Source organism: Mus musculus, chromosome 15 (assembly GCF_000001635.26).
Source record: "Mus musculus strain C57BL/6J chromosome 15, GRCm38.p6 C57BL/6J".
NCBI classification, from domain to species: domain Eukaryota; kingdom Metazoa; phylum Chordata; class Mammalia; order Rodentia; family Muridae; genus Mus; species Mus musculus.
This window is the reverse complement of record NC_000081.6, coordinates 37,508,626-37,517,086: the sequence shown is the minus strand read 5'-3', so window position 1 is coordinate 37,517,086 and position 8,461 is coordinate 37,508,626. Positions and strand designations below refer to the sequence as shown.

At 46.1% G+C, this 8,461-nt stretch overlaps 1 protein-coding gene across 27 annotated transcripts in view; it reads left to right on the top strand.

The window, feature by feature from the left end:
- The window catches only part of Ncald (neurocalcin delta), a 426,345-nt gene that overhangs the window by 275,433 nt on the left and 142,451 nt on the right, over nt 1–8,461 (top strand). For 5 of the 27 annotated variants that reach the window (XM_030248654.1, XM_030248645.1, XM_030248649.1 and 2 more), the window contains one exon: nt 8,093–8,211. The exons of the other annotated variants lie outside the window; for them this stretch is intronic. The gene's annotated coding sequence lies outside the window, so the exon portion shown is untranslated. The remainder of the gene's footprint in view (nt 1–8,092; nt 8,212–8,461) is intronic. 27 annotated transcript variants of the gene reach the window in all.

The window sequence follows — 8,461 nt, the reverse complement described above, 5'->3', positions numbered from 1 at the left end:
TAAAGCTTAGCCCCAGGATGTCAGCACTGGGGGTTAATTGTTCAGTAGTACTGAGCCAATCAAATTATTATTTTTTAAAAAAAAAAATCCTTTTCATTGCTCATGAGAGAGAAAGGAAATTGCAGACACTTGGGTCCTCTGTGTTTTGTTTAGTTTGCCAACTAAACCATAAATAGCCCTTGGCCAAGACAATTCAATAAATCCACTGAATTGTATTATTGTTAAGATGCTCAAACTAGATATTCTGGTTTTTGGTTTGGATACTATGTTGCAATGTTGGTTATTTAATCTCTGACATAATTTTGAGTAAGAAAAAAAGAAAACCTTCCTTACTGGTGGTCTTTAGAAGTCATCTTCCCACTCAGAGTGTGGCAGAGGATAACCAGCATTAGTGCCACCCAAGAACATTCTAGAAATGCACATGATTTGTCTCTGTCTCTAGCCTGAAAAGAACCTGCATTTCAGTCAGGTGACTTACGTACATGTTGGTCTAGTCTGAGACTTTCATTTGTCGTCTGAGAAAAGTGGAGGACCAGCCAGGTTCTCAGAGCTCAGGGTAGGACCACATGCCACAGTAAAGGGCAACATCTTGACAGCCAGCTCTGTAGCTTCCCTGGATCCAGGTTATGGTATTGCTGGGAGTCCACAACACCTACTTTACACCACACTTTACCATGATCACAACATGGAGGAATGTTCTAGAACATCTTTCATAGTGCACACTTTCTTAAAAATCGATGAGAAAGACTAGTCCTGCACCTAAAGACTGACATGCATCACTCCCTTTAAAATTGAGGAACGCATCACTCCCTTCACAGCTGCGAGAAGCTTCTAGAGGAGGCAGGACCACAGGGAAGCAAGTCAGAACCCACAATATTGATGCTGGAGTTTTCAGTGTTTGTATAAGGAAATAACTCCATCAACCCCAAACACGCCTGTTGTTGACAGGCTCCTGAAGTCAGGTGTTTGCTTAAAACAATAAACAGAACCTGTTTCTCTGATTTCAGGTTTACTGTAGTTCTAGCTAACTCAACCCTGCTCCCCTGACTTGGTTAGCTTTATTTCCACTGCAAATAGGACTATGCATAGAATAGGCTGGATCGCCTTGTAAGAAAAAAAAGGGGGTGGGGGGGCTCCTGTTTGCCTGTTTGATTGTCCAACCATGCTGTGTACTGAGTCCATTATCTTAGAAGCCATGCTTGAAGGTCAAATGTTGAATGTTTCAGACTAAAGAGAAAGAAATGCCCTGGCCTGTGAATAGCTCTGAAGTCCCTGCCTTGGAGGAAGAGGGAGTTTTTCACCCAGGAGGAGGCAGTGGACAGACTTAACGTTCCTCTGTTAATGAGGGTGAATGTTTCTATCTGAGCTGCAGCAGAAGCCGAGCAGAAGGCAACCCTCCCTTCTCTGTTCTTTTCCGCCCGCCCGCTAGCTGATGGCACAGTCCGGGCAAGCCCAGGAGACAGATTAGACTAAAGAGCCCTCAGTCTGCACCGGCTCAGCACAAGAGAAGGTTCCAACTGTTCCTAAGGAACACATATGCAGCAGGCATAGGATCCTTGCCTCTGGGGTCTCGGGGAGGTGGGTTCCCTGGCATGTGCTAGAACTGAGGCCTTGGCCTGAAATGATAGGAGGGCCCATTGTGCCCACTTGTTGACTTGTAAGATCTAGGATAAAATCAGCAGGGATAACTGATAGATTCCTGGGGCAGAAGATGCTGGTGTGTGTGTGTGTGTGTGTGTGTGTGTGTGTGTGTGTCTGTGTGTGTCTGTGTGTGTCTGTGTCTGTGTCTGTGTGTCTGTGTGTGTGTGTGTGTAAGGAGCTGACAATGCAAACCCCAGGGAGTAGTTCTTTATGTCTCAGGAGCTCATGGGAAAGGCTCAAGAGAGTCCACACAGTGAATGGCCTCTAAGGGAGAGCAAGGCTGATAGCCCAGTTTTTCTCAGAAGGACTATAGATGCAGATAATACACACTGTGAAACTAAAGGATAACACAGAGTCACACCTACGTTAAAGACTCCATTACTACTAGACATTTTGAGAAATCTGACCAGAGTTGACATAGATACTGAGAAATCAGGGTCTCCTCTTGCAGTTCTTAGTTTCATAAATAACAGAATGATTTTAGAACAGACTGGAGCAAAAATTTGACAACTATTTTCTAAAGTTTAAAAGAAAAACCCAGAGCAGCCAAGGTGTAAATCTGAGCAGACGCCTGGAGGAGGAAGACAGAGAAGAGAAAGGGCTGTGCTGTGTGAGTTAAGCGGGTAGAGAGGTTAGCCACACTGTGGGGGTGGGCAGGTGGGCAGGTGGGCAGGTGGGCAGGTGGGCAGGTGGGCAGGTGGGCAGGTGGGCAGGTGGGCAGGTGGGCAGGTGGGCAGGTGGGCAGGTGGGCAGGTGGGCAGGGGAGTTATAGAGAATGGAAGTACCTGAAGTACAAAAACTAACAAAACTTAGCATCTGGCCAGCTCTGGGGGGGGAAAACAAAACAGAAGAGAAGAAAGGGGAAAGGAGGCAAGAAGAACCTCATTGTAGCTTATAGGGCTGCCCTAGGGGATGGGGATTATGGAAAAGAATTCCATTATCACACTGAGGGCTAACAGGACTTCAAGTGAAACACCCTTCCCCCATCTTCCTAGGGGGCCTTCCTTAGGTCATTGACTCCACCCAACAAAAAGGTTAGGACTTTAGTCAGACTAAAGGTTCTATTCTCTTGACCAGAAGGAAATACTTTTGCCTTTATAGGTCAAAACTGTTACTATAACACTATGCTGCTATTTGACTTACTGGAACATCATGATTGTAAAGAGTTGGAATGTTGCCGATCTAGAGCCACATTATCTTGGGCTATTCTCAGTTCCTGCCGTAGCTTTTTATTCACTACCTCTTTGTCTGATCACTATCCTTGTGGCTGTCATATGAAACATTTAGGGGACTTATTAACAGACGCAGCAAAAGTTTGGGATGTAATAGCTTCCAAAACCCAAAAGCTAAAAATGTCATTGGATGGTAGCTGAAACCTATAGCTAAAACCTTGCTGTAACCGTTTATCTGATGTTTGTACCAATGTGTCTAAAAGGTGCCTTGATTCAACAGGCTGGCTTTTGCTGGGTAACTGTAACAACTTCATGGACCCATTAGCACATGGGAGATGGTCTTGGGAGCATCCTGCATCCCCATCCCCAGGCCATGGTGAGTCACATCTGGCTCCAGAGAAAATCACCTCTTACTCCCTTTGAGATGAGAGCTGTGTTTTCCTTCAATGAGATATAGCTATTTGAGCAGGTGAAATGGGTCACAGAATAAAGACACTTGTCACCGAGCCCGATGACCTAATCCCAGGCTCCCACATGGGAGAAGACAGAACTGATTCCACAATGTGCTCTTGGCTCTCCATGCTCACCCTGCAGCACTCGTATATGTGCGTGCGTGTGTGTGTGTGTGTGTGTATGCATATGTGTGTGTGTGCATGAGTGTGTGTATGTGTGTGTGTATGAGTGTTCATATGTGTGTGTGTGCCTGTATGTGTCCACACAAATAAATGAGCGCAATTAAAATATTTTAAAGATATTTGGGTAGACAGTGAGAGTGCCCCACAGAGCTTAGAATTTCAAGCATTCTAGTACATTCCATCTCTCAGATTACTGCCTTGGTGATTGACCAGGGAATGTAAATGAACTTGAGAGTAAGTTCATGTTAGACAATCAATTGAGGATAATCAGATGGCAAGGTGGAATATGCAAGCAGAGACAGTCTCACCATGTCAACAGGCTTTTCATCATGTAGACGGCTCATTTCCTTCCGGCGACAGTCTTAGGAGGTGTCCTGGTGGCAGTCTGACACATGTCCTCCTACTCCTCCATGTTTTTTTTTGAGCTCTGAGGCTCAAGTTCTCCCCCACTCCCCTGTGGCCTCAGAATCCATCCTGTGAAAGCAAGCAAGAAAGGGGGTTTGGAGAAACAGCTCAGTGACTTTCCCTGTGAAAATCACTGGCTTTCAAGGGGCCAGGTTCAACTCCCAGAATAGATATGGCAATGCTCTTGAGGATAACCAGAATTCTCTCTGAACTCTGTGAGCACCAGGCATGCACATGACACTCAGATATACAAACAGGCAAAACATTCACACACATGAAATAGAATAATACATTTAAAAATTTTTTTAATTATATATATATATATATATATATATATATATATATATATATATATATATGACTACACTGTAGCTGTACAGATGGTTGTGAGCCTTCATGTGGTTGTTGGGAATTGAATTTTTAGGACCTCTGCTCGCTCCGGTCAACTCTGCTCTCTTGGATCAACCCCACTCATTCTAGTCAACTCCACATGCTCAGCTCCTGCTTGCTCCTGCCCAAAGATTTATTTATTATTATACATAAATACGCTGTAGCTGAATTCAGATGCACCAGAAGAAGGTGTCAGATCTCATTACGGGTGGTTGTGAGCCACCATGTGGTTGCTGGGATTTGAACTGAGGACCTTAGGAAGAGTAGTCAGTGGTCCTAAGCACTGAGCCATCTCTCCAGCCCCAGAATAACACATTTTTAAGTAAAAAAAATTAAAAAAGAAGAAAGATGAACGAAAACAAGCTGTGTGGTTTGAGCCTAGCATATCACAGTGTTTTATGTCAGACAGCCCCGTGCTGTATGTGTCCTATGAGGTTACCTTTCAAATGCAAGGTGCTTTACACATATCTGAGGGTCAGGCTAATGCCCTTGATCTGTTTCACACTGACTGTCACATCTAATGCTGCCCCTGTTTATTTAGCTGCAGTGAAGCCAATTTATAGATTTCATTTTCTTCTTTACTTTGATAGAGTAGATAAAAATATTTCTTAATTGTGTATCTATTTTGCAAAAGAGAGAGACAGAAAGTAGTAAGGCTAAGGTAATGTTACAGATGCACCAAGCCTAGGAAACAGCAGAACAAATGCTGTCCACAACACTGAAGATGACGACAACAGTACTGAGCTAATGATTTTCCAAAACAGCTTCCAGAGTAGGATTTGAAATGTGGATTGCTTCCCTGCTGATGCTGAACGCAGCCCAGGATCCCTTGTACCTTATATTCAAAGTGCAAGGACACTGGAAAGCCATGCCGATCAGCAAAGGATTTAGCTACGGAGCACAGTGTCAGAGACAAAGCCTGTGGTTCCCTGACCCTACCTTCTGTAGGCATGAGGTCCACTTCACCAAACTAAGTGACTAATATTGAAAAGCTTCCTGTGTGAGTTATCGTTTCTAGACGAAAGGAAAATAAGTCACCTGTAACTAGGTAAATGAATGCTTGTCCCTCTGAATGCAGTTAAAAAGAAGCTATGGGGCTAGGGAGGTGGCTTGGCAGGTAGAGCCCTTGCCGTGCAGAGGGTGTTCAGACTCTGAGGTTGAGATTCCCAAGACATACATAAATTTTGGGAGGGCAGAGAAACCCACCTGCAGTTCTTCATAGGATGGAAACAGGAGATCCCGAGCAAGCTGGGTAGCTAGACTAGCTGCATTAGTGAGCTCTGGATTTGATTGAGATGCCTAGCCTCACTGACAAGATAGAGAGCTGTGGGGGAGAACGCACTCTTCTCATCCGCCTTGGACATCCACATACTCACTCTGGACATGAGTGCCCACATACATGCAAACACTAGTGTACACACGGAGGCACCTCACACACACACACACACACACACACACACACACACACACACACACACCATGCCAAATGCCTATCTTGTCAGCTAATGTTATCAGATTAGGAGTAGAAATTATTACTCACTGTGAGGAAACAAGGACGCAGACAGAGGATGCAGGGTAGGATGTTTGCTGTGCAGTTGTTTGAAAGCATGTATGTTACCACTCTGTCTCTGTGCAGGGTGTTGGCTGCAGTCTGTTAGTAACTCATAGTCCAGAGGTTAGAGCCTCCTCTCTCTGTCTCTCTGTATCTGTCTCTCTGTCTCTCTCTTCTGTATGCACACACACACACACACACACACACACACACACACACACAAAAGCATGGAGGACTCTGCTTGGAGTTTTAGTGAATACCAAAGAAGTGAATGGAGAGAGAGGAAGTTGCCATCAGGAAAGAGGAGTGATGTCCCCTAGACTTGGTAGAAGCGCAGACAGATGTGAGGGACTTGCTGTTACTTGAGGTGAAGCCACTGCAGGGCTGCATGTTGAGTGAGCCATGAGCTCTGTCTCCTGCTTTTGCAGGAATGTTTGGGCCATGTTACAGGGCAGGCTGATGGAGGTACACACAGTGGAGAGCTGTGAGGAGCCACCACAGTCAACATAGGAAGAAATGGCTCAAAATGACTTGGGCTGGAGTGGAGGTGGTGGGAGGGTTTGGTGTTCAAGCCTAGTGCATTGAATGAACCATTGTCTGTCCCCTGCCTATGCAGGACAGTCTCAGTGCCTGTCACAATGCCCTATCCGTAGAATAGCTCCTTAAATAACTGCCCATTGTAGGGACTATACTGAATGCCTCATCTAACTGGTGAATGGAAGGCAGCTGGGATAAAAGCGACAGAGTAGTTGTGTTGTGGTTTAGATGGGAAGTGTTCACCATAGGCGGAAGAGTTTAGACTCAGTCCTCAGTTAGAGGTGCTGTTTGGGAACTTATAGAACCTCTAGGACACACAGCCTCCCTGGATGATAGGGTTTGGTGCAGGGGGACTTGAGGCTTCATAGCCCTACCCCACTTCCTGTCCACACTCAGCTTCCTCAGCGCAGATGCTACCGGCCAGCCTCCTCCTCTGCCTCTGCACCTTCCCTGCCTGGTAGCATGGCGTCTGCCCTTGGTGGCTGTAGCCCCTGCGAGTGTAGGACAAATAAACGTGCCCTCATTAGGTTGCTTTTGTCAGAAAGTAACCAAGCTAGGTTGATAGTTAACATGAGAAAGCCGATAACCAGAACATATATTTTTGGCTTAAGTTTTAAAGAAATTCTCCACACAGTTCTTTGGGTTGAGGGCCAAAGAAGGAAAACCGTGTGCAACAATCTGGTGCAGTTTTGGAATTTTTCAAGATTCCAGGGTAGACCTTCATACAGAGTGCTCTGTGGTCCTGGGGGTCATGGAGAGAAGTGACGTTTCATGACACCCACTGATCTAGGCACTGGAATATCTCCAGCCATTGAGAAGTATCATAAGTCCACACCATTGCAGGAGCAACAAAAGTGTGGCTTGTGTGTCATTTGCTCAGGGACTTGCTGGTTTAGGTAATTATAGTAGATTTGTTAATGGTTCCTATCTCAAGAACCATAAGTGTCTATGTATGGGAAGAAAGACTCTTTGAGGGTGTGATGGGGAAAATAGTCTAGATTATGAAGGTAGGCCCCAAGGGCAGTCACAAGCACCTTCTAGAAGAGAGGCAGAGACAGGACGATGTAAGGTAGCACACAGTAGAACAATGCTAACCACACAAGCATGAGGACCTGAGTTCAAATCCCCAGCACTCACCTAAAAAGTTAGCTAAGGCATCAATGCTGGGGGAGCAAGACAGGCAGACTCCGCAGAGCTGCTGACTGGCCAGCCTACTGGAAGGGCAGCCTCCGTGTTCAATGAAGAGTCCCAATACCAAAAGATAATGGTGAGGGGCTGACAAGGTGGCCCAACACTTAATAAGCGCACTTGTTGCTCTCGCAGAGTTCTCAGGGTCAATGCCCAGCACTTCCACAGTCCCTTAATCTAGACTTCCTTCATCTTGAACCACTACAACATTGCAAATCCAGACACATGGGAAGATTCTGGAAGTCTCCGGAAGAACACAGCACTGGCAAATAGTGATATGACCTTAGCCAGGCTGCTCATTGTCTAGTTCCCTACAGCTGCCCCATGTGCCCAGTAGAAGCAGGGAACTCACCACCAAGCGTAGAGAGAGACAGTGTTGCCAATGGGTCAGTTTTCATGGGCACACCAGGAAATCACTGATGTCTGAAGTCCTGTTAGCACCCCAGAGTCTTCAGTGCTGGGAGCAATTCCCAGCTGCTGAGGGAATCTTCTGAGCTTGGGAAGTACATGCTGCTGAGACTCGCGGTGCTTCTGTCCTTCCACTCAGTGCTTCTGTCCTTCCGCTTCCTCAGCTGGCTCTTCTTCTCAAAGGATCATCAGTGAGTTTGGATTCTGAAAATAAAAGCTCCAAGGTGACCCCTGCCCCTGCTGCCGACTTCCCGAGCAAGTTCTCCAAGTCAGTACATTGGAGGTCAGAGCCCATCATCACTACCACCTTCTCCCTCCCTCCACCTGCCTCTCCCTCCCTCCCTCCCTCCCTCCCTCCCTCCCTCCCTTCCTTCCTTCCTTCCCTTCCTTCCTTCCTTCCTTCCTTCCTTCCTTTCTTCCTTCCTTCCTTTCCTTCCTTTCTCTCTCTCTCTCTCTCTCTCTCTCTCTCTCTCTCTCTCTCTCTCTCTCTCTCTCTCTCTCTCTTTCTTACGAAACGTCCCATAATATATCTC